Below are 23,133 nucleotides of genomic sequence, written 5' to 3' on the forward strand. Positions count from 1 at the left end.
AGTAAAAATAGCAGCTCTCAAAGTGTTCATTTCATTCACATTCCTGTTCACACTTCCAGCAGCATCCCTGCCAATATATTTGTTTTTCCCTTTCTGGGGCTGGAATAAAGCATCACCATTGTTAACACATACAAAAACAACCAGTGCTTCTGGTATCACTGAACAAATAATTCAGGAAAGGCAATAGTAAACACTGTCCCTACTCCTGACTTTGTTTGTTTCCCTGAAAAAAAAAAAAAAGCACACATGTAACGGGGTTTGGGCATTAAACCAGATGCCTTCCTTTAGAGAGACCTTCAACAGGTTGCACATTTTTACAACTTCCCCTTCTTTAGTAACAAAAGAAAGTATTGCCCATTATCTTTGATATCCTGGTTTACCAAAACGTCCAAGCTACCAGACATCAAGCAAAGGCCACCAGTTCAATGCACTTATTTGGTACAGAAGGACACAAAAAAGCAAAGCTCACTGTGGTTTGTTTCCTTCCTATTTCAGAAAACACAGCACACTGGCCTCTGCATGGATCCCAGCAACAGGTGTGATGGTGAAGCTGGTATTATCCTCATCTTCTGGGAAGTGCTGGCCCTTAAATCTTCCCTTCTCCTTCATGGGCCATAATTAAAAGTCTAGAATATGGCAAAGTTTCTCCCCATCTCAGCCTGTTCCTGCCAGTGCTCTGGAGATGGGAATTGGCCTAGTGCCTCTCTTGTTTCTAGGACCCAGACCTAGAAAAGTGTGGTCCCTGCACCAGCAGCACCTGAGAACTTGTTAGTAAAGCAAATTCCCAGGCCCCACCCCAGACTTTCTCAATCAGAAACTCTGGGGATGGTTCCCAGCAGTCTCTAGGAACACACCCTCCATGGGATTCTGATGCACACTCACATTTGAGAACCACTGACTGATGTGGGAGGGAGTCCATTAGTATTAATCAAATGCCTTTTCTTGGATTAAAAACTCAGAGGCCTATTGTCATACCTTGATAAATTATAAAACATCTTTTTAACTCTTCTCCCTCTCTTCTCTCTCTCCTTTCCCACCAAACGCATCTACCTTCTCTATTCCCACTGGCCTAAGAACTTGTCATTGCTACTAAATGACTTAGTTCAGAGAGGAACTTGAGTACAGTAGATCAGAAGATGTGACAATATTGCTGAGGGAAACATGGGGGAGGATAGTTGGCCACTGAAGTGGTGGGTACGTGGAAGAAAGGAGGACAGAAGGAAAGAGAAAGAGGGAAGGAAAGAAGCAAAAGGAGGGAAGGAAGGAGAAGGAGAGAAGGAAGGAAAAGGAAGGGGAGAAGAAAAGAGAAGGAGGGAAGGAAGGAAGGAGGGTGGGAGGGAGGAGGGAAGGAGGGAAGGAAGAAAGTTAGATGAAGGAAGGAAGGAGGGAGGGAAGGAAGGAGAGAGGGAAGGAAGGAGGGAGGGAAGGAAGGAGGGAGGGAAGGAGGGAGAAAAGGGGGGATAGAAGGGGGGAGGGAGGGAGAGAAGGGAGGGAGGGAGGGAGGGAGGGAAGGAAGGAAGGAAGGAAGGAAGGAAGGAAGGAAGGAAGGAAGGAAGGAAGGAAGGAAGGGAGGAAGGGAGGGAGGGAGGGAGGGAAGGGAGGGAGGGAGGGAGGGAAGGGAGGGAGGGAGGGAGGGAGGAAGGGAGGGAGGAAGGAAGGAAGCAAGCTAGCTAGCTATGAACGAAAACTGGAAGGCTGTATCTAGCATCTCTGGGCTCAGACTGCCCAGAAGGCTAAGCAGGCAGACTCCCATGACTGTATGAGCCTTCATAGAGGCCCAAACCCTGTTTCTCCTTCTCAGTGTTACCCTTTACTGGCATTTTAGGTGAGGTGTTTCTTCATTGTAGAAGGCTGGCTCACACATTAAAGGACCTTTAGCAACCCTTGCCACTACCCACTCAAAGTCTATAGTGCCCCCCAGTCATTGCATGTACCCTGAACACTACACACCTTTCCAAACATCCCTAGTTGAGAACCTCTAGCCCCTGCCCTTCCTTATATACAAGAGCATACAAAAAAGGTGGTGAATTATTGCTTTCCTATCAGCCTTCCAGCTCCCTCTACCTCTGAAAACATCTTTGGTCAATGGGGCTTAAAATGAATAGAATCCTAAATTTCAAAGGGCATGCCTCATGAACGCAATGTCTAGCTCCAGTACACAGATATCTCAAGGATAACTGAATGCCAGCTACACTGCAGGGCTAAGTGGACAGAACAATCAGGAATCGCATCCATACATCTCTCCTCCACCTAGAAGGCAACAAAGAGGAATGTTAGGCTTGCAGTGGCTGGGGAAGAGGATACAGGATCTCCTCTTTGGCTTCCTCCACAGTATTCTTGCTCCCCTGAGTGCCTTAAGGAAGGTGGCTTATCCACAACAAACACCAGCCATGCACTTAGGGGCTGTGTTGACATGCTCAGGACACAGCCCATTCACCTCCCAAGGGATCTGGAAACAGACCCATTTTGCCATATGACTTTATAGAACAGACTCTCAGGTTCTTCTCCCTAACTTGGCCCATTATTTCCTCTTCCTTCTGTGAGGCAGCTGAAGACTTCCCAGTACACACACCCACATTAGTCAGATCTGCTTTGTCTGGGAAAGGATGTGCATATGGTTGGATGGATAGAGCTGTATCTGTATCGCTATGGATCTACTTCTACACATGGTAATTACCAGACTGCTGTCAACTTTTGTCTTTCTTGCCATATACCTATCTCCATTTAAAACTTGACTTTTAAAAATCAATAATTCAGAAAGTTCATTCCTTTGAACATTTAATAACGTAACTATCTCTCCCATTCGCTCGCTTGCCAAAAACACTAAATAAACGTTTCAGGATTTTTGTGTACAGTGGGAGTATCATATGTACTCCTAGCTCTACAAGATCCAGTGGTGCAGCATCAAGACAGATAACCACCATATGATTTCAGTTAGTGGAGCAACTAATTTTTTGTCTTTTCTCTGCCAAAATGAAGAAACTAATGCTTACAGGAAAGGCAATCGCTGGATTGGAGTCCAGGGGAATCTAGTTTCCAAATGACTAATGTATTTGTTTCTTTGTGACTGCAGAACGTGAGACCAAGATCCTGCTCAAATCAAGAGTATAAAATTCCTTCTCCTACTTTATTCCAATTCACATGCAAACTCCAAGCTTCCAATTATAGCACAATGCTAAGGAGAAGAAAATCTCTGAAAATCTCCTCTCCAAGAATACCACATACAACTCTCGCATCACAAAGGCAGCCAGGTTCAATGGGTAGTGGGAGGAGAGAGCGAGCTCCCTGCATTATAGCAGCTGATGAACCTCCCCTGTCCAGAGGTCTGACTTTCTGGCAGCTATTATAAGAAGAAGATGGTGGTCTGAGAAGCTACCCGTAGACAGTACTCAAATATTCACCTTATTAGTCCTTTCTCATGCTGCTAGTAAAGTTATACCTGAGACTGGGTAATTAATAAAGGAAAGAGGTTTAATTGACTCACAGTTCAGCATGGCTGGGGAGGCCTCAGCAAACTTACAATCATGGCAGAAAGGGAAGCAAATATGTCCTTCACATGGTCACAGGAAGGACAAGAATGAGTGGAGTGGGGAAAAGCCCCTAATAAAACCATCAGATCTCGTGAGAACTCACTCACTATCATGAGAACATCATGGGGTGACCGCCCCCATAATCTAATCACCTCCCACGAGGTCCCTCCCCCAACACATGGGGATTATAATTCAGATTACAATTCAAGATGAGATTTGGGTGGGGACACAGAGCCAGACCATATCACTCACACAAAGCCAAAGACAAGAGATGACTTTTCAAACAGCTGGTAACACACAAGATAAACATGACTCTTTGATGGCATTCCTATTACAACACTGGTATCTGAGAGTATTCCTTCCCTTTCTGTTCAGTACAGATTTATTCAGTGCCCATTTAGTGTGAGGCAGGAAAGTGGGAAAAAAGGCAGGAGGATGGTGAACATCAAAGCAAACACTGAAACTGCAGTTATGGGGCTGGTTCTCCAGAATGGTGTGCTGAGGGGTACCCAACCATTCCACACAGTTATCCTGAATCCTGCTCATATATGGGATACAGAGAGCTACAGGACACGTGACAGAGGGAGGGTCAAAACAGTTATCTATATATGACCATATCTGTAACTTTTCAGTTTTTGCGTACCATAATTCAGAAAAATCCCTAAACTGCTATTAAAACTCACTGTAAACTTTTTATATTTATTTTTACATGCCCCCTTCATGAACACCTATGACAGATGGCATTATGAAAAGTCTTCTTGGCTCTCAGCGAGGAGTGGTAGGCGCAGAGCAGAAGCCCTGTGAGCCAGCTCAAGTCAGAGCCAGAAAAGAGCTAGCACAAAGGAGTGTCCTTACAATGGGGCGCCTTGTGTGTTTCCCCGGAAGCCTTTTCTGCTCCCTGAGAAATTTACATTAGAAACTGTCATCTCATCCACATTTGGTGGGCCCAGCTTAAACTATTTGATATCAATAGAAGATACGCCAGAGTGAAACACAACTCAAAATTCTAAAAATAAAGCGTATGGTCCAGTAAAAGAAAAAAAACTACACTTGTAGTTCCATTCCAGGGTCAGGGTTTACCTTTGTAACACCTCACATACTGTTATGCCAATTCCAACTTCTCCAAAGGGGTGTGCTTCCCAGTCTATTTTTAAACTTGGTTATAAGGAAAACTAAAATTTTAAAAGTAATTTTCTGATTATGAAATTGGGCTTCAGACTTAGAGCTATTCATATGATGTTTATTTCCTTGGTTGCCTCAAAAAGTTAGAGAATTCAAATATATTAAACCTCTTTGCCCAATCACAGTTAAAGACCTTGTCAGATTCATAACTGCTGTAGAAGCAGGCGTCAAGTATATCACACTTGCTGGGGGCAGTGGCTCACACCTGTAATCCCAACACTTTGGGAAGCTGAGGTGAGAGAATCACTTGAGCCAGGGAGTTTGAGACCAGGGTGGGCAACATAGCAAGAACTCGTCTCTACGGTCAATCAGTCAATCAATCAATCTATCAAGCATATCACAGGTAGCAGTTTAACTACCTTTCTTGCCCTTTTTCTTCAGAAATAGTGCCCATCTTCAGAGTAGGACCTAAATGCTCATTATTCTCTTATCCTTACAAAGTGAGAGGTCGATGAAGTGTTTGTTGAGTGCAGCAGGGAGTACTGGGATACCATTCACTCACCCTTTGCCCTAGCATTAGCACCTACCACAACAGGTAGAAAGAGAGGAGATGTCCTCCTTGACAAACCAGAGAGCCTCTATGCCTCTTAGATTAGAGCCCTCCTGTTTCAATCACTGCCATGTACCAGCTTTTTCCGACCTGGTTACTGGTGACAGCACATTTGTCTGGGATGTCTTCCTGGGCCTCGGTTGCCCTTGCCTTGCTTCCCCTTGTCCACCCCACCTCAACTCCCAACACACATCACCTGTCCTCCTATTAATTATTGGTTGCTATAAAGAAGAATCTAATCTCAGCTATGTTTCCAGTGAACACCTCTCTGCCTGACTTCCACATACTCCTCAAACTAGCCTGTTGTCTCACATTCTCTCAGGTGCTATATCTATTATGATCAAAAGACTCTCACTTTGATGGGTGATTATTACCCAGGTATGCATACACACACACACACATCCCATTCTCTTGTTCTGAAATCATTTTCCGAAGTGCACCCTCCCTCCCCGACACAATCTCCAAAACACCTACCCCCATAACCTGATAAATTTGGCAAAGACAGAATACTCCGTCTAATCAATTCATCATAGCATATTAAAGGCTATGAAAAGTCCTTCAGTTACTGTTTAACTTTATCCTTAACTTTATCTCAGTATATTCCAAACTTATCTGACTATAGAATTCCTACTTATTGTGGCACCCATGAACACATCACAAGAATGAGTAGTCTATGGAATAGGTGAGTGAACATCATCACCTCCTCTTCCTAAATTCTCTTGCCTATCCTGTCTCCTAGGCTCATGACTTGAAATTCACCTCTTATTGTGCCTTCTCACATCTAACCCATCACCAAGGCTGTGCTTTCAGATTTATCTCCTTATTCTTTGATGCCAATCTAGAGCCTTGTTACCATCATGGGGACTATTTCAATAATTTTCTTTCTTTTTGTTTGTTTGTTTTTATTTTTGAGACAGGGTCTTGCTCTGTCATTCAGGCTGGAGTGCAGCGGCACAATCACTGCTCACTGTAGTAGCCTTGGACTCTTGGGCTCAAGCGATCCTCCCACCTCAGCCTCCCAAGTAGCTGGGACCACAGGTGTGTACCACCATGCCTGGCTACTTTTACTTTTCAGTAGAGACAAAGTCACTATGTTGCCCAGGCTGGTCTCAAATTCCTGAGCTCCAGCGATCCTCCTGCCTTGGCCTCCCAAAGTGCCGGGATACAGGCATGAGCCACCGCACCAGCCTTTTCAATAATTTTCTAGACAAAGATCCTATCCCCAGATTCCATCTGCTTCATTTGATCTCCCATAAGACTCAATTTTTAATCATCTTCTCCCATCACCCCTTACACACCCCTACACCAATGCACTCAGAATATATACTGCTTCTTGGCCAGGCACAGTGGCTCACGCCTATAATCCCAGCACTTTGGGAGGCTGAGGCAGGCAGATCACAAGGTCAGGAGGTCGATACCGGCCTGACCAACATGGTGAAACCCCATCTCTACTAAAAATACAAAAAATAGCTGGGCATGGTGGTGTGTGCCTGTAATCTGAGCTACTTGGGAGGCTGAGGCAGGAGAATCACTTCAACCTGGGAGGCGGAGGTTGCAGTGAGCCGAGATCATGCCACTGCACTCCAGCCTGGGCAACAGAGTGAGACTACATCTAAAATAAATATATATATATATATGTGTGTGTGTGTGTGTATAGTGCTTCTTAATAGCTGTTCATATACATTCCCAAAGTTCAGAAGAAACTCCAGGGTTTACTTCTAATTGCTGCTGCAACTTGCCATGTCTCCTAACAGCTATCTTTCTCTTCAGCTCTCAAGACTAATGGGAAACTTTCTCTGAATACAAAACACCTGGTCCTATCTTAGATTCTTCAATATTTGTTTGTCTTTCAGGATTTACTCTTTCAATCTGTCCAATAAAAACTTTAGTATCTATCATTCTACTGGACATATACAGATGAAGTCTGTTTTACATTTGTATATTAGACATACACACACACAGAGGAACCTCTGTGTATGTGTGTATACCAGTAGAATTTGAGCCAAATTCTATCATTTATCATGTAGTTTAACTTCTGCCAAAGTCTGATCATTTGCTTCATTTGCTTGGTTTTTGAACACCTCTAGAGGCCATGTTCTAAAAAACTGGAAAGAACCATATGACAGTAACAGGAGGGGTGAGACTGTCTCTTCGTTGAAGCAAAACGACTTTCTGAAGATTTAGTAGGGGCTTCTCATGATGGGGAAATGCAGTGTCGAAGATGGGATCAAAACCTACTTATGTGCTAAATGAAGTGGAGAAGGTACAGCCAGACAATATTAAAATCATGGAAGGCGGTCCTCTAAACGTCTGACAGTATATGAAAATACTGTTTATATTTTACCCTCACTGTTCCCGAGAGAGGAGCCTGCATGCTATTTTGTTGTAGGATCATCTTATTCACAGAGGATGAACGAGCCAGAGTAAATTTCCATTTCATATACCACATTGGCAAAACATAACTCACCATCATGCTTTAAAATGTTTAAAATGCTATTTTCTGTTGTTATGACAGATAAAAGGAAATCATAAACACTCTTCCTACTAGAGGATTAGTTTTTTATCTTTTGATTAACAATGCCTTCCTTTTAGATATATTTTGAAAGTTTAAGATGGTGGGTAAGGGAGAGAGAAAGATGATATGGCTGGAATAAGTATCATGGGGCCAGTTGGGGTTTTATTTGTCCAGTGCTTTATCATGAAACATGCTGTACACATGTGGACTAAATCTTAATTTTCCCAAAAAGTAGCTGTATGAATTCAACTAGCATACAAAGATCTTTTCAGATCCAAAATATTTTACGTATTCAATCATGACATAATCCAGGCCTTTACCTGGAGATGGCACCTCCTCCCCCAGTATATTTGAATCCCATCTCACCTTTAAGAGTCAACTAAGGTCCAATTGGCTAAAAGTAGCAGCTTTCAGGAATGTGTGGGACACACAGACTGACATGTATCCCACGCTTGCTCATGACATTTCTATGTGTAAGAGATACCTGAGGTCAAAGCCACATTTTCTTCAGTTTTTCTTTATACCTCTAAAATGAAGGCTGGATTCAATTACCTTCATTCATTCATTCCTCATTCATTCATTCATTCGTTCATTCATTCAGCATTCTTTTCTAGAACTGCCATGAGCCTCAATCTAAGCCGGATGCTGTATCTACAAAGGAGAGATGGGCAGAGTCCTAGATCTTTAAAGGGTTCAAAATTTAGCAGCAGAAGCACTATTCATGATAGCAAAGTAATGGAATCAACCTAAGTGCTTATCAACAGTGGATTGGATAAAGAAAATGAGGTGCATATAGATCATGGAATACTATACAGCCATAAAAAAGAATGAAATCATGTCCTTTGCAGCAACATGGATGCAGCTGGAGGCCATGATCCTAAGCAAATTAACATAGAAACAGAAAACCAAATACTACATGTTCTTATTTATTAGAGGGAGCTAAACAGTGGGTGCAGATGGACATAAAAATGGAAACAATAGACACTTGGGACTCCAAAAGTGGGGAGGAAGAGAGGGGGGCAAGTATTGAAAAGCTATCTATTGGGTACTATGTTCACTATTTGGGCGATGGGTTCAATAGAAGCCCAAACTCCAGCATTATGCAATATACCCATGTAACAAACCTGCACATGTACCCCCAACCCTAAAATTAAAAAGACAATATAGCAGTGGAGACAGAGTCATTAATAGAGCATCACAATACAAAGGGATAAGCACTATGATAAAGGCACCTATAGAACAAGAAAACAAAGAGCTATAAACAAACGTTCATGGGAAAATATGCCTCACAGCAATGATGCAGCTTGCATTAAATTCTAAAGGATGGGTAAAATTTTGCCAAGTAGAGACTGGTGGAAAGGGTATTCTAGATGAAGAAAAGCAGGAGGCAAGGCAGGTATGTGTGCAGGGAATGGGGACTTCCCAGCACAGGATCAGGGGTGGCAGGGGTTCGCAGTGGGAGTTGAAGGGAGGTGACTGGAGAGCTGCTTGGGCTCAAAAGGCCAGCAAAGTAAGTTAGGGCCAATGTTACAGTTTTTGCTTTGTCTTAAAGGCAACCAGTAGTCATGAAAAATAAGTAGAGGCATGGCACAATCAAATTTGTGAATTTAAGACAATTGATCTGGTGGTATTGGGAGGAATGAAGAAGAAAAGCAAGGACATGCAAAAGCCAAGAAGACAATGGGGAGGTTGACACAATAATCCACCTAAGGCAGTGAAAATAAAGATGAAATTAAGGTTTGAGAGATACTTAGACTGCCTATCTAAAGGCAGTTCATAGTTTACAGTCACTACAGGGATAAATCAGTGATTGTGAATTGGTTTCACTATGATGGAAAAATTTCTAATTCTATTATGCCCTTAAGTCCACATAGATGCATGCCACATAGTTACTGGGTGTCAGTCAAGTGCAAACAACAATACTAAGTTCAGACTCCAATTTAGAGAGTCAGAGAGACAGATATGGTGGCTCAGGGAGGCATCGCGGAGAATTTACCCTAATGGGAAGCATTACAGTACAGGTGTCTCTCAGTGCTCTGATGCTAGCGTCGAAAAGTTTAGTGGAAAAATAATGGGCCTGTAATCATTTTGAACAGTCAGCTTCCTGTTAAAACACCAATCAATCTACCATTTGAAAATTAAAACATTGTAAAAACATAGACACGTGAGAAACTCCTGACACATATGAAAAAACATCTTTATAATCTGACAAATTTAAACAGTTTAGTCAAATGTCTCCAAAAATGTCTTGAGCTGAAGACAATAATGGGAAATTTCTTTCCCCAGCAGAACTTTCCAGAGCTTTTCTGTCTTTCAGAGTAGAAAAGGGAAATAAAATAGTTTCAATCAGAAAAGAGGTAAATGCTTGCAATAGTGTTTTGTTGTTTTGTTTTCAACCAAAAAACTGCTACTTAAAAGGCTTATTATGCCTGTAATCCTAGCACTTTGGGAGGCCGAGGCAGTAGGATTGCTTAAGCTAAGGGGTTGGAGGTCAGCCTGGGCAACACAGTAAGACCTTGTCTCTACTAAAAAATTCCAAAAAATTTAGCTGGATGTGGTGGTGCACACCTGTAGTCCCAGCTACTTGGAAGGCTGAGGCAGGAAGATAGCTTGAGTCAGTAAGTTGAGGTTGCAGTGAGCCCCGATTGTGCCACTGCACTCCAGCCTGGGTGACAGAGCAAGATCTTGCTTTGGAAAAAAAAAAAAAAAAAGACTTAGGGAATACATTGGAATATTATTCAGCCTTAAAAAGGAAGGAAATTGTCCAGGCGTGGTGGCTCACGCCTGTAATCCCAGCACTTCGGGAGGCCGAGGCAGGTGGATCATGAGATCGAGACCATCCTGGCCAACATGGTGAAACCCCATCTCTACTAAAAATACAAAAATTAGCTGGGCGTGCTAGCATGCGCCTGTAATCTCGTCTACTGGGAAGCTGAGGCAGGAGAATCACATGAAACCAGGAGGCGGAGGTTGCAGTGAGTTGAGATCGCGCCACTGCACTCCAGCCTGGCGACAGAGCCAGAGTCCATCTAAAATAATAATAATAATAATAATAATAATAACAATAATAATAATGATGGAAATTCTGACACTTGCTGCAACATGGATGAATCTAAAAGACATTAAAGTAAAAATAAGCCACTTACAAAAAAGACAAATACTGCATGATTTCACTTATATAAGGTACCTAGAGTAGTCAAAATTAGAGGCAGAAAGTAGACTGGTGGTTGCCAGGGTCTAGGGATGGGGGCGGGTAGCTCAATGGGTATAGAGTTTCAATTTTGCAAGATAAAAAAAGTTCTGGAGATGGATGGTGGTGATTGTTGCACAGCAGTGTGAATGTCCTTAATGCCACTGAACTGCACACTTAAAAACGGCTAAGTTGCTTATGTTATGTATATTTTACCACCTATTCTTCTTTTCCTGTAAGCCTCTCTCTGGCTACAAATGTCTATTAGAAAAGGGAAAAAACAAAAAACAAACAAACAAACAAACAAAAAAGCAAAACTTGCTCATGAGGCTGTGATATCCTGATACTTAATATTCAACCACAAAATAATCAGGGGTGTAGTCAGTATCTAATGAGGTGAGTCAGAGAACAAACCCATCTTTTTCCAGAAGCTTTCCATCTCAGGGATGCCTGCTATGTTCATTCACCTCTGTCTTACTTGAAACACTCTTTCTACGGCTCTGAAAGATAACCTACTGCTTCCATAAAGACTACCTCTAAATCTCGCTAACACTAAATAGCTCTGACTTTAATATCTTAGGACTCATTCTTTACTTTCATAATCTGCTCCACAGATTCCCAAAGAATAACATTTATTCCTTTTTTCCCCATTATCTGGGCTCCTCTATTTTACAGAAAAAAGGCAGAGAATATTACGTGAAGTTACTTAAGAAGGCTCAATGATATCTTTTTCTTTCTTTTTTTTTTTTTTTTTTTTTTTTTTTGAGATAGAGTCTTGCACTGTCACCCAGGCTGGAGTGCAGTGGCGCGATCTTGGCTCACTGCAACCCCTGCCTCCCGGGTTCAAGTGATTCCCCCGCCTCAGCCTCTTGAGTAGCTGGAATTACAGGCATCTGCCACCACGCCCAGCTAATTTTTGTATTTTTAGGAGAGATGGGGTTTCACCATGTTGGCCAGGCTGGTCTCGAACTCCTGACCTTGTGATCCATCCACCTCGGCCTCCTAAAGTGCTGGGATTACAGGCGTGAGCCACCATGCCCCGCCAATGATATCATTTTTATATTTTGTTTTTATTAGAAAGAATGAGTTCAAGCCACATACTTATTCAAAACAGGAGCTTCCTAAATACAGCCAGAGGTAAGGTACATTTTTTTTTTTTTTTTTTTTTTTTTGGTAAGAGACAAGGTCTTGCTCTGTCACCCAGGCTGGAGTGCAGTGGTTCCATCATAGCTCACCGCAGCCTCAACCTCCTGGGCTCAAGCGAGCCTCTCAAGTAGCTGAGACTACAGATACACACCATCATGCCCAGCTTTTTTTTTTTTTTTTTTTGAGACGGAGTTTCACTCTCATCGCCCAGGCTAGAGTGCAATGGCACGATCTCAGTTCACTGCAACCTCCACCTCCTGGGTTCAGATGATTCTCCTGTCACAGCCTCCTGAGTAGCTGGGAATACAGGTGCCTGCCACCATGCCTGGCTAATTTTTGTATTTTTAGTAGAGACGGGGTTTCACCATGTTGGTCAGGCTAGTCTTGAACTCCTGACCTCAGGTGATCCGCCCGCCTCGGTCTCCCAAAGTGCTGGGATTACAGGCGTGAGCCACTGCACCCGGCCGCATGCCCAGCTGATTTTTAATTTTTTTTTTCTAGAGACGGGGTCTCACTATGTTGCCCAGGCTGGTCTCCAACTCCTGGGCTTAAGAGATCCTCCCACCTCGGCCTCCCAAAGTGCTGGGATTACAGGCATGAGCTGCTGCACCCAGCCAAGGTCCACATTTGATACATCTTCTAGATGTATAGCAAAACATTTAGAAAGATGATTCTAAGGTGCTTCAAGAATAGAGATCCCAAAAGAGATCAAATTAAGCTCAGGACACTCCAGTTACTACTTAGTAAGACATATTCAACAATGAGGGGTAAATCCATATTGTATGCCTTCCATGAAAATATCCTAGATGTCAACTATTGGAATTCTCTCTCACCTCCCCCATGTTCCTACTGAACTCACTTTGAATCTCTAAACCAGCATTCACTGTCCTCTGTCTTGTATTTATGGCTACTTTTCTATGTGTCTGTTGAATCAACTGGACTATAAACGCTGGAGGAGGAGGACTGGGTTCTGGTAATCTTTGTATCTGCCCATGTGCCTTGCACAGGATATGCTAAATATTCTTAATTTACTTCAGTCAACAGGAAACTCAACATCCATCACAAAATATTTAGATTTATAGAGAGAGGCCTGAATGCAATGAATTAACTAGGCACTAGGGATCTAACAATGGAATGAATAAACCCGTGCCACTTTCAGCACCTAGTGGTAAGATTGAATTAGTATTAAGAAGACTTACAGTTATGTAATCTTGTGGAAGCTACTTAACCTCTCTATGCCTCAGTTTTCACTTACGAAATGGGCATAACAATATACATCTCATAGGTTTTCTAGGTAGGTAAAGTGCTTAGCTATTATTACTGTTATTGAATTTTACTGAATTAAAAACTCTATCATCATAATGCTTCTTTATGAATTCTAGTTACAGAGAATGACGGTTTCAATTACAACTTTTTGAAACAGCAGGTTAACTGCTCCATTCCTCTGCTTGCGGACTTATGAGCAAGAAGCAACTTTTATAAGAGAATTACACATCATAGACATGCTGGGAGGAAAGTGGTAACTGAAACATGGAAAGAGAAGGAAAGCAACAGCCATCACCATAGAAGTCATTGCCCAGGAGGAAAAAGCTAATGGAACAAAGAACTTTCAGGTCAAGAAGGCATCAGGTAAGACGGTGCCTACAGTGAGTGGCTGGAAGACCATCCCACGAGTCCCTCAAGTGCGGGTCCATGCCAACTGCTTCTGGCTGCATCCAAACTTATCTACTGTTAATGATGGAAAAACAACAAGGCATGTATCTGGGGAAAATGGGCTGTTGTCAGAGAACAGAAAGCCTTTTATTGAAACTTTTGATACTCAGGAGCAAACACACCACCATAGAAAATTACCCCAAGCCATCTTTTGCAAAGCTTGGCATCCATTCAGTAAGGGATGAAGAAATCCTAAATTGCCAGGCCAGATACTCCTCCCGACGCAGTTAAGAAACGGGCCAGATGAGACCATCAACTCAGGTAGTACAGATTTCTAAAGCCACTAGTGGAAATAGCTGCCAGATACTTAGACATGAAAAGCTGAATTCATAGTCCTTTACCTGGAATTGGCCAGGCCTCCTGCCAAAGGCTTCTCTTAAAGGCTTCTTTCAAGATAAGTAAGGAAGGGAGAACTGGAATCCTGTTCAGATCCTATAGGGAGTACATTAATTCAACAAGTCTTTGCAGAATGCCTACTTCTATGCAGTCCACAAGCCCAAACTGCTTTCCCACGGTATTTTTATGTTTATGTTGTAAAGAAAATGTTGCGTTCTCAGCTATAACATGGTAGATTTAAACATAATGTTGATGGGAATTCACGCAACCACCAAATTCCAGTTCTCCCAGATCTGGTCCTCTATGTATCTAGAGCCTTAAAACCGAGCATTACACACAGCCTTTCAAAGGGATGTTTACAAAAAGTTTGTAATGACATGGGAAATTTTATATAATGCTAAGTGGAAAAGATACAAAGTTATGTGTGTGGAAAAAATTATGTGTGTGATATGATCTCAACCAGTTAAAAATGTATGGTAAAAGGACTGAAAGTAAATATTTTAAAAAGTTAACAGTGATTGCCCCAGCGTGATTAAATTATCAGTGCTTTTTAGCTCTTTACTTTTTTTTTTTTTTTTTTTTTTTTTTTTACTTTTAGTGTTTCTACAAAATAGTTACTACTTTTATAATCAGAAAAAATAAAGTTTTTTTTTTTTCTGTTTGTTTGTTTTTGAGATGGAGTTTCACTCTGTTGCCCAGGCTGGAGTGCAGTGGTGCGATCTCGGCTCACTGCAACCTCCGCCTCCCGAGTTCAAACGATTCTCATGCCTCAGCCTCCTGAGTAGCTGGGATTACAGGCGTGTGCCACCATGCCCAGCTAATTTTTGTATTTTTAGTAGAGACAGGGTTTCACCATGTTGACCAGTCTGGTCTTGAACTCCTGACCTCAGGTGATCGACCTGCCTTGGCCTCCCAAAGTGCTGGGATTACAGACGTGAGCAACTGCGCCCGGCCAGAAAAAGTAAAGTTCTAAGAAAATAGCATACACTGAGGTAGTGAAAAATGATGTTCTACCCCTCCACATTATTGATGTCTTTCCATAAGGTCTGATTTGGTTTGCAACATCTCCCAACTAGAAATCACATGCAGCTTTCATTCGTGTGTCATTATATTTTCTTTTCCAAGTTATTAGTAAGGACGTTAAGAACATCAGATGTAAAATGAGTCATGACAGTAATTCGAAAGACACCACCCATATAGAATATTCCCTGCCATTTATCATCACCCTTTACTTATAGTTTTTTACAGTTAATATCTTTGTGACTAAGTAGACGATGTAAAGTAATTTCCAATTCATGTTGATCCAAATAAAGTATTGAGACATTGTATCAAATGTTTTCAAACTCAAAAACATATTTCCTGGTCTTCTAATTAAACCCATGAATTCCTTATTCATACATCTGTAAGGGACTGAAAAAAAGAGTTAACTTCACTTTGTAACGTTTTTCATATATGCTCAAGGATAATGCTTATAGATTCCTCATTTCCCAGTATTTGAAGAAGTATTGATTTAAAGGTTGTCATCTATTTGCATAGGATCCATAGCTTAATTGTTCAGTTTTCTAGCAGTTCTCTAGTTCTTCATAAGTAAAAATTCTTTTGAAACACAAATCAAAGTAATTACAGTTTCTCAAGTGGGAGAAAAAACAAGTGTGATGAAAACCAGGCTCCCCAAATTTTGAGGTTCCATTTTTTTTGTTACTCTTAGAACTATTTACTTTAAGTATATCATAATTTTAAAATTATACAGATTTCACAGATACTTTCATTTCTCAGCTATTTGACAAGCATCTCCACTTAACATGAACATACTTTGATTTTGCTGACTTCAAAAACCATGACTGACTTTTTTTTAAAAATGGGATTCAAGTTTGGGGTGGGGACAGATTCAGTAAATGCAGTTAAGATGAAACTTTTTGTAGAGTAAATTCCGGTCTGGTGAAGCAAAAGGTCAATATAGTCTGTACTTGGCAGTCATTCATATTCATTCATTCTTTCATTCATTTTAACTTCAGTTTAATAGCAAGTCTTGGGAGGAACAGGAGTCTTAGGGTTGTAAGTTCTCTTTTAAGATGCCTGAGTTTTAGGCAAATTAAATCCTCATTATCTGAATAAATGGTAAGTCTTTCATCATTCATTTTGCATGTTCTCATCTTCCTGTACTAAAATATTTCTCCATTATTTTCTGCTTTCTCTGTAATACACACAAAGGCACCAAGCCACAAAAAATGCAAAAGAAAATCCTCATTTGAAAAACAAAACAAAACATGAAATCACCTATTTTAATCATGTGCTTCTTAAATGGTGCTTTTTGTGGTTATGTTATTTTTTAAGAGGGATATTTTGGTTTTTTTTAAGAAGAGTAGGGAAGACAATGTGCACAGTAAAATATCCCAATTGATACATTTTTCTGGTCTTGAGAAATTCCTTGTCCTTTTCTATTACAATGGAGAATGTTCATTTCAATGTTCTCCACTTATAAGTTCCGGAGAGCAGCAATTCTTCTTTGTGCCTTCCACAAAGACCTGCTATAGGCTCTGCACAGAGAAAACACAATACAGATTCATGGAACATGGTGACAAAGGAAGACAAAGATCAGGAACGGTACTGTTGGAATTGACAACACATTCCCTACTCCTGAGATATTACATTTTATCTAGTTCAAACATAAAGGTTTCAGTTGGTTATCTACCCAAATTTATAGGGACTTTCAGTAAAAGATTTCCAAATACTCACCCCCATAGGACAATGAATAGTTTATCGACCCTTATTACTGGCTACTTCTCCATTATTTCCAACCTGATCACCATGCTTCAAGTTAAATGGGGCTCCCTGCTGGGCACAGTGGCTCACGCCTGTAGTCCTAGCATTTTGGGAAGCCAAGGCAAGAGGATCACTTGACGCCAGGAGTTCAAGACCAGCCTGAAAAATGTGGTAAAAACTCACCTCTGCAAAAAATTTAAAAATTAGCTGGGCATGGTGGTGCACACCTGTAGTCCTAGCTACACAGGAGGCTGAGGCAGGAGGATTGCTTAAGCCTGGGAGGTCGAGGAGGCTGCAATGAGCCATGATCATGTCACTGCACTCTAACCTGGGTAACAGAGCAAGACCCTCTCTCAATCAATCAATCAATGGGGCCCCTCTCTCTCAGTCACCAGAGAGACCAGAGAACAGTCAACTGTCAAATCCTACATAATATATTTCCTCATGGACTCCGTTTACTCGTCTCTCTCTACTGCAATGACCACCGTTTCTCTACCACTCCTGATTTCTAATTTCTTAACCATCGTCACTGCCTTATGTCATCACCCCCTAGGATACTACCCCTACTTCTTTCTAGCCACTCAATTTCATGCCAAGATGATCAACTCCCAATCTTCAACTGATACAGAAAAGTCAGGGTTGGGCTACGCACAAACACACTGCTGCTCTACGGCCCCACAGAACAAATTTTATTACTTGGAAACTTAGTGATCACTCCCTGACCCAGCTGTATCTCTTTCAGCGTCTCATTAATTTTCTCAAGACCCCTTTTCATCTCTTATCCAGACCACTTTTCTCCTCTCCTGCCAAATGACCTATGACTAAAGATCATAGAAACCTAGAGTTGCTTGAAATCTTGGGCACTGCATACAAAAATCATACCAAAATGTCAGAGATCCTATAACCCTTCACTGGAAAGTACAGCAAGGTTGTCCATGAATTACATTCTGCTCACCTCTATTGCAAATTGATATTGTGACAGGAATTGCTCAGGCAGATTATTTCCATGTGTGGGCATAGAGTTACCAGCTTCATAATGTTTTAGCCTCTTCCGAATTGAAAAAAACAACAGTATTGTACGTCTACTTTCTCTGCTTCTAACAATGCCTGAATGTAAAGGGAGTAACAGGGTTTGAGGCAAAATAAATACATGATTAGACACTTAAAATATACAAGGCATCTTGTTCTTCCAATGTAGTAACTAGACAATGCTAAGCACTACATCAAGAGGACAGTTTTGGACCACTCTAGGATCTAAAAATATTGACACTTTTTACATAATTACTCCTCTTGTTATCGACTTTGTGAATAGTCTAGAAAAGGTACCCAAGAAGTTCCAGAAAAGCTGCTTCTAATAGAGAGAGAAAATGAGAACCCAACTAAGAATTCAAAATAAAAAGAACAGATTGAGCAGATGTTACCAAAACAAATGGAGCAAAATATATTAAAGTCACTGGTGGGTGAAAAATCTTAGCAAGTAAAAGAAGAAAAAGAAAATGAGGCAGTAAATCCATCTTTATCATTTCTACTTTCCTCATTTTAAATGACAAAACAGAAATACAACTTCTGAGTGATACAGACCTCAACTTTCTGCCTTCACTTTACCAAACCATGCCTATTTGATTCCTAAGAGTTCAAGGATAACTTTAATTGAGGTGACACTTCTGAGTCACAGGGCATTCGTAAAATGGCTTGAGGACGGCCTTTTGATAAAGAAGTGTCTTTTAGAGGCAATTCCAGCACACTTTTATTTTGTGAATTGCTCATTTTATAGGTCGGGTTTAGAGAGAGAAAAAAATATCTATTAGAGGTGTAATATCTATTAGAGGTTTATTATGATGTTTCAATTTGTTTCTAGAGCATTTATGGCTATACATTTATTTGGGATCTAGCCTCCAACATTAAGAGCCTGAGCTGGGAATAAGGCTGTCATCCTGTAGCTTTTAAATGGCCTCCAATGCCACAGAGAAGTACAAAACAGGCTGCTGACTGACTGATCTCTGTGATCTAAATTTTTTAATGTAAGAAAAGACACACCACCATGCAGTCAAAGTAAGCTGGATAGCTTCTTTTAAAGTTGCCAGTTTTTATATAGCATTAAACTCATTCCATCCCACTGAAACCCAGTTGGCTAGAATATCATTTTACAACTAGTGAGAATATCAGAGAGAAAAAGACAGCTATGTACAAAGACACGATATTTTTAATGGCCACTCAAATTTTTAAAACCTTGGATTTCAGGAACCAAATGCATCTGCATACTTCAGGATATAAATATTATGAAAACAATTATTAATACAAGTAAAGAACAAAAGAGGGTCACAATTAAATACTTAGACTTTAGTACACTCCACTAAAGGCTACCAATTGAATTATTACATAAACGATTCAGCAAATAATTTGTAAAAAATGGACTTTCATTTTCTACCCCTAAGGAATTCCAGAGTACAAGGTGAAGAGGAAAAAAAAAATCAATCACAAAGCTAGCTTTATCCACCACATAAGATGAATCACATACCATCACTTAGAATTATTAATAACTGTTGCACAAAAGATAAATTCATCTTTTTTCAAGATAACTGTTTTAAATCTACTCTCCAGTAAACCTTTGACTATAGATTCAGGTACGTGGATTGGGCAACATGAAAAGCAGCAGTCTTGGTCACCATTAAACCTCTGAAACCAAGTAACTACCTGGGCACTCCACTCATTTTTTTCTTTGGGGCTGGGTGAACAGTGGGGCTGTGTTCTTCCTTTAAGCAATTTGTAGTCTCTTCAGATTACATGACTGATCAGCTAGTTAATAGTGATTCTAAGACTGTTTCCCAACTCATCATTTCAAGATGAGAATAATAATAATTTCCTTCCCCCTCAGTGACAGGCAACACGAACACCAACTCTAATTGCAGTGAGATACCACTTCACATCCATTAGGATGGCTACAAGAAGAAAAAAAAACCAGAAAATAACAAGTGTTGGTGAGGACATGGAGAAATTGGAACTCTCATGCATTGCTGGTGGGAATGTAAAACAATGCAGCCACTGTAGAAAACAGTACAGCAGTTCCCCAAAAAAATATAAATCAGAGTTCCCATATGATTCAGCAATTCTACTTCTGGAGATATATCTAAAATAATTGAAAGCAAGAACTCAAACAAATATTGGTATGGCAATGAAGATTGTAGCATTATTCACAATAGCCAAAAGATAGAAAAAACCCAAATGTCCATCAACAGATGAATGGATAAACAAAATGAATTATATCCATAGAATGAAATAACACTCAGCCTTAAAAAGAAAAGAAATTCTGATATGTGCCACAACATGGATGAACTCTGAAGACATCATGCTAAGTGAAATAAGTCAGTCATAAAAGGACAAATATCCCATGATTCCACATATGTGAAGTACCTAGTCAAATTCATAGAGACAGAAAGAAGAAAGGTGGCTGCCAGAAGTCAGGGATAGGAGGCATGGGAGGTTATTGTTTAAAGGGTACAGAGTTTCATTTTGGCAAGATGAAAAAGTTCTGGAGATGGATAGTGATGATGGTTACACAAATATATGAATGTACTTAATATCACTGAACTACACACTTAAAAATGGTTAAGGTGGCTAGGCACAGTGGCTCATGCCTGTAATCCCAGCACTTTGGAAGGCTGAGGTGAGAGAAACCTTCGAGGCTAGGAGTTCAACATCAGTCTGGGGGCAACACGGTAAGACCCTGTCTCTACAAAAGGAATAAAAAGGCCAGGCACAGTGGCTCACGCCTGTAATCCCAGCACTTTGGGAGGCCGAGGCAGGCGGATTACGAGGTCAGGAGATCAAAACCATCCTGGCTAACACGGTGAAATCCCGTCTCTACTAAAAATACAAAAAATTAGCCGGGCATGGTGGTGGGCGCCTGTAGTCCCAGCTACTCGGGAGGCTGAGGCAGGAGAATGGCGTGAACCCGGGGGGCGGAGCTTGCAGCAAGCCAAGAACACGCCACTATACTCCAGCCTGGGCGACAGAGAGAGACTCCATCTCAAAGAAAAAAGGAATAAAAAAGTCAGTTAGGCATGGTGGCTCATGTCTGTACTCCCAGCTACTCGGGAGGCTGAGGCAGGAGGATCACTGGAGCCCAGGAGGTCAAGACTGAAGTGAGCTGTGATCACACCACTGCACTCCAGACTGGGTGACAGAGTGAGACTCTGTCTCAAAAAACAAAACAAAGCATAAAATGGTAAAGGTAGTAAAATTTATGATGTTATATATATTTTACAACAATAAAAAACCAATTCCACATATCTACAAGAGTGCATATAACTTTTACCATGATTTCCACCAGGAAGTAAAGTTAAGTGTATAGGATTCAGAAAGTCTTACTTTTGTTCTGTTGGGATTTCTTTCTTTCTTTCTTTTTTTTACCATATACTTGAATTATTTTCATTAAAAACAAAACTAGCCAGAATTAAGTTGACCTTTAACCTAGAAATTCCTCTTTTAAAAATTCAGCCTAAGGAAATAATCAGGGAAGAAACAACGATGGATATACAAGAACATTGTCTTTAATGTTAAAAATGGGGGAGCAACTTAAATAGTTATCCTTGGGAGATTGCTTCAACAAACGGTGCTGCATCTCTACAAGGGAGAGAGACCCTAGGGAAATCATGAGGCTATCTGACAGCAAAAGGGTTCCCACAGTATATTAAGTTTTTAAAAACAGGCAACATTTGATATGACTTCATTATTGAATGAAGAGTGATGTGTGTACTGCATCATATTCAGGCTCAAAAAAAGGTCTGGAAGAGGCCGGGTGTGGTGGCTCATACCTGTAATCCGAGCACTTTGGGAGGCCAAGGCGGATGGATCATCTGAGGTCAGGAGTTCGAGACCAGCCTGGCCAACATGGTGAAACTCTGTCTCTACTAAAAATACAAAAATTAGCCGGGCATGGTGGCGGGCACCTGTAGTCCCAGCTACTCAGGAGGCTGAGGCAGCAGAATCGCTTGAACCTGGGAGGTGGAAGTTGCAGTGAGCCGAGATTACACCACTGCACTCCAGCCTGGGCGACAGGGTGAGACTCTTTCAAAAAAAAAGTCTGGAAGGATACATATAAAATGTTAACTATGGTTGCTCCTGAATGATAGGATTGTGGGTAATTTTTTTTTTTTTTTTTTTGACACAGGGTCTCACTCTGTCACCCAGGCTGGAGTGCAGTGACACAATCTCAGATCACTGCAGCTTCAACCTCCCAGGGTCAGGTGATTCCCCCACCTCAGCCTCCCGAGTAGCTGGGACTACAGGTGTGCATGCCACCACACCCAGCTAATTCTTGTATTTTTCGTAGAGACAGGGTTTTGCCATGTTGCCAAGGCTAGTCTCAAACTCCTGACCTCAAGTGATCCAACTGCCTCAGCCTCCCAAAGTGCTGGGATTATAAGCATGAGCCACTGCACCTGGCTGAGGGTGATTTGTATTTTATTTCTTTGTAGTCTTCAACTTTGAAGAATTATTATTATTATTATTATTATTACTATCATTACAAAGAGCTCTTGTAATGAGAAAAGTAACACAGCTATTTCCATTTTGAGAAACAAACAAGCAAAGGGTTTAGGGAGCACTCACCAGCGCAACAAGTAGCTCAGACATCATGTGGCCAAGGCAAAACCTGTCAGGCCCCCCAGGGGCTACCATTCCTCTTCCATCTCCAGGCCCTAGCTGCTGAGAGTTTTCCATGTTTTTCACACCTTACAATCAATCATGCTTTCACTCATTTCCCCAAGGAAGATTCACCATCTTAATTTTGCATATAAATACCTCATTCAGATTTCTACTCATCAGAACTCAGAACAAAGACATCCAGCATAAGATCAGCAAACATAAGCTATCTTTCCCTAGGAAAATCTTCTCAAGTCATTTCCTACGAATATATTTTTATTCTAGCCAACCCCTAAACAGCACTCTCCTCATATATCTGCCTCTGTCCTCCTTTCTAGGCAAGCAACAGATGCCATTTAAAAACCTTTCAAGAAGTTCCCCTACTCTTAAAATGATAAGTTAAAACAATGTGTTTCCTTTTCGCCATGCTTTTTTTTTTTTTTTTTTTTTTGTAACTTTGAAAATAGTCAAAACAGATTTTGAGAAAAAGACATAAAGGGACATATTTTATAGACCTCATCAATTCCCCCCTTAAAAATTTTTTTCAATGAGAGACAGGGATATG

At 41.0% G+C, this 23,133-nt stretch overlaps 1 protein-coding gene across 28 annotated transcripts in view; it reads right to left on the reverse strand.

Moving 5' to 3' along the window:
- Positions 1-23,133, reverse strand: part of SH3KBP1 (SH3 domain containing kinase binding protein 1) — a 361,548-nt gene that overhangs the window by 118,172 nt on the left and 220,243 nt on the right. The window lies entirely within an intron of this gene.

This window comes from Macaca fascicularis, chromosome X, assembly GCF_037993035.2.
Source record: "Macaca fascicularis isolate 582-1 chromosome X, T2T-MFA8v1.1".
NCBI lineage: Eukaryota > Metazoa > Chordata > Mammalia > Primates > Cercopithecidae > Macaca > Macaca fascicularis.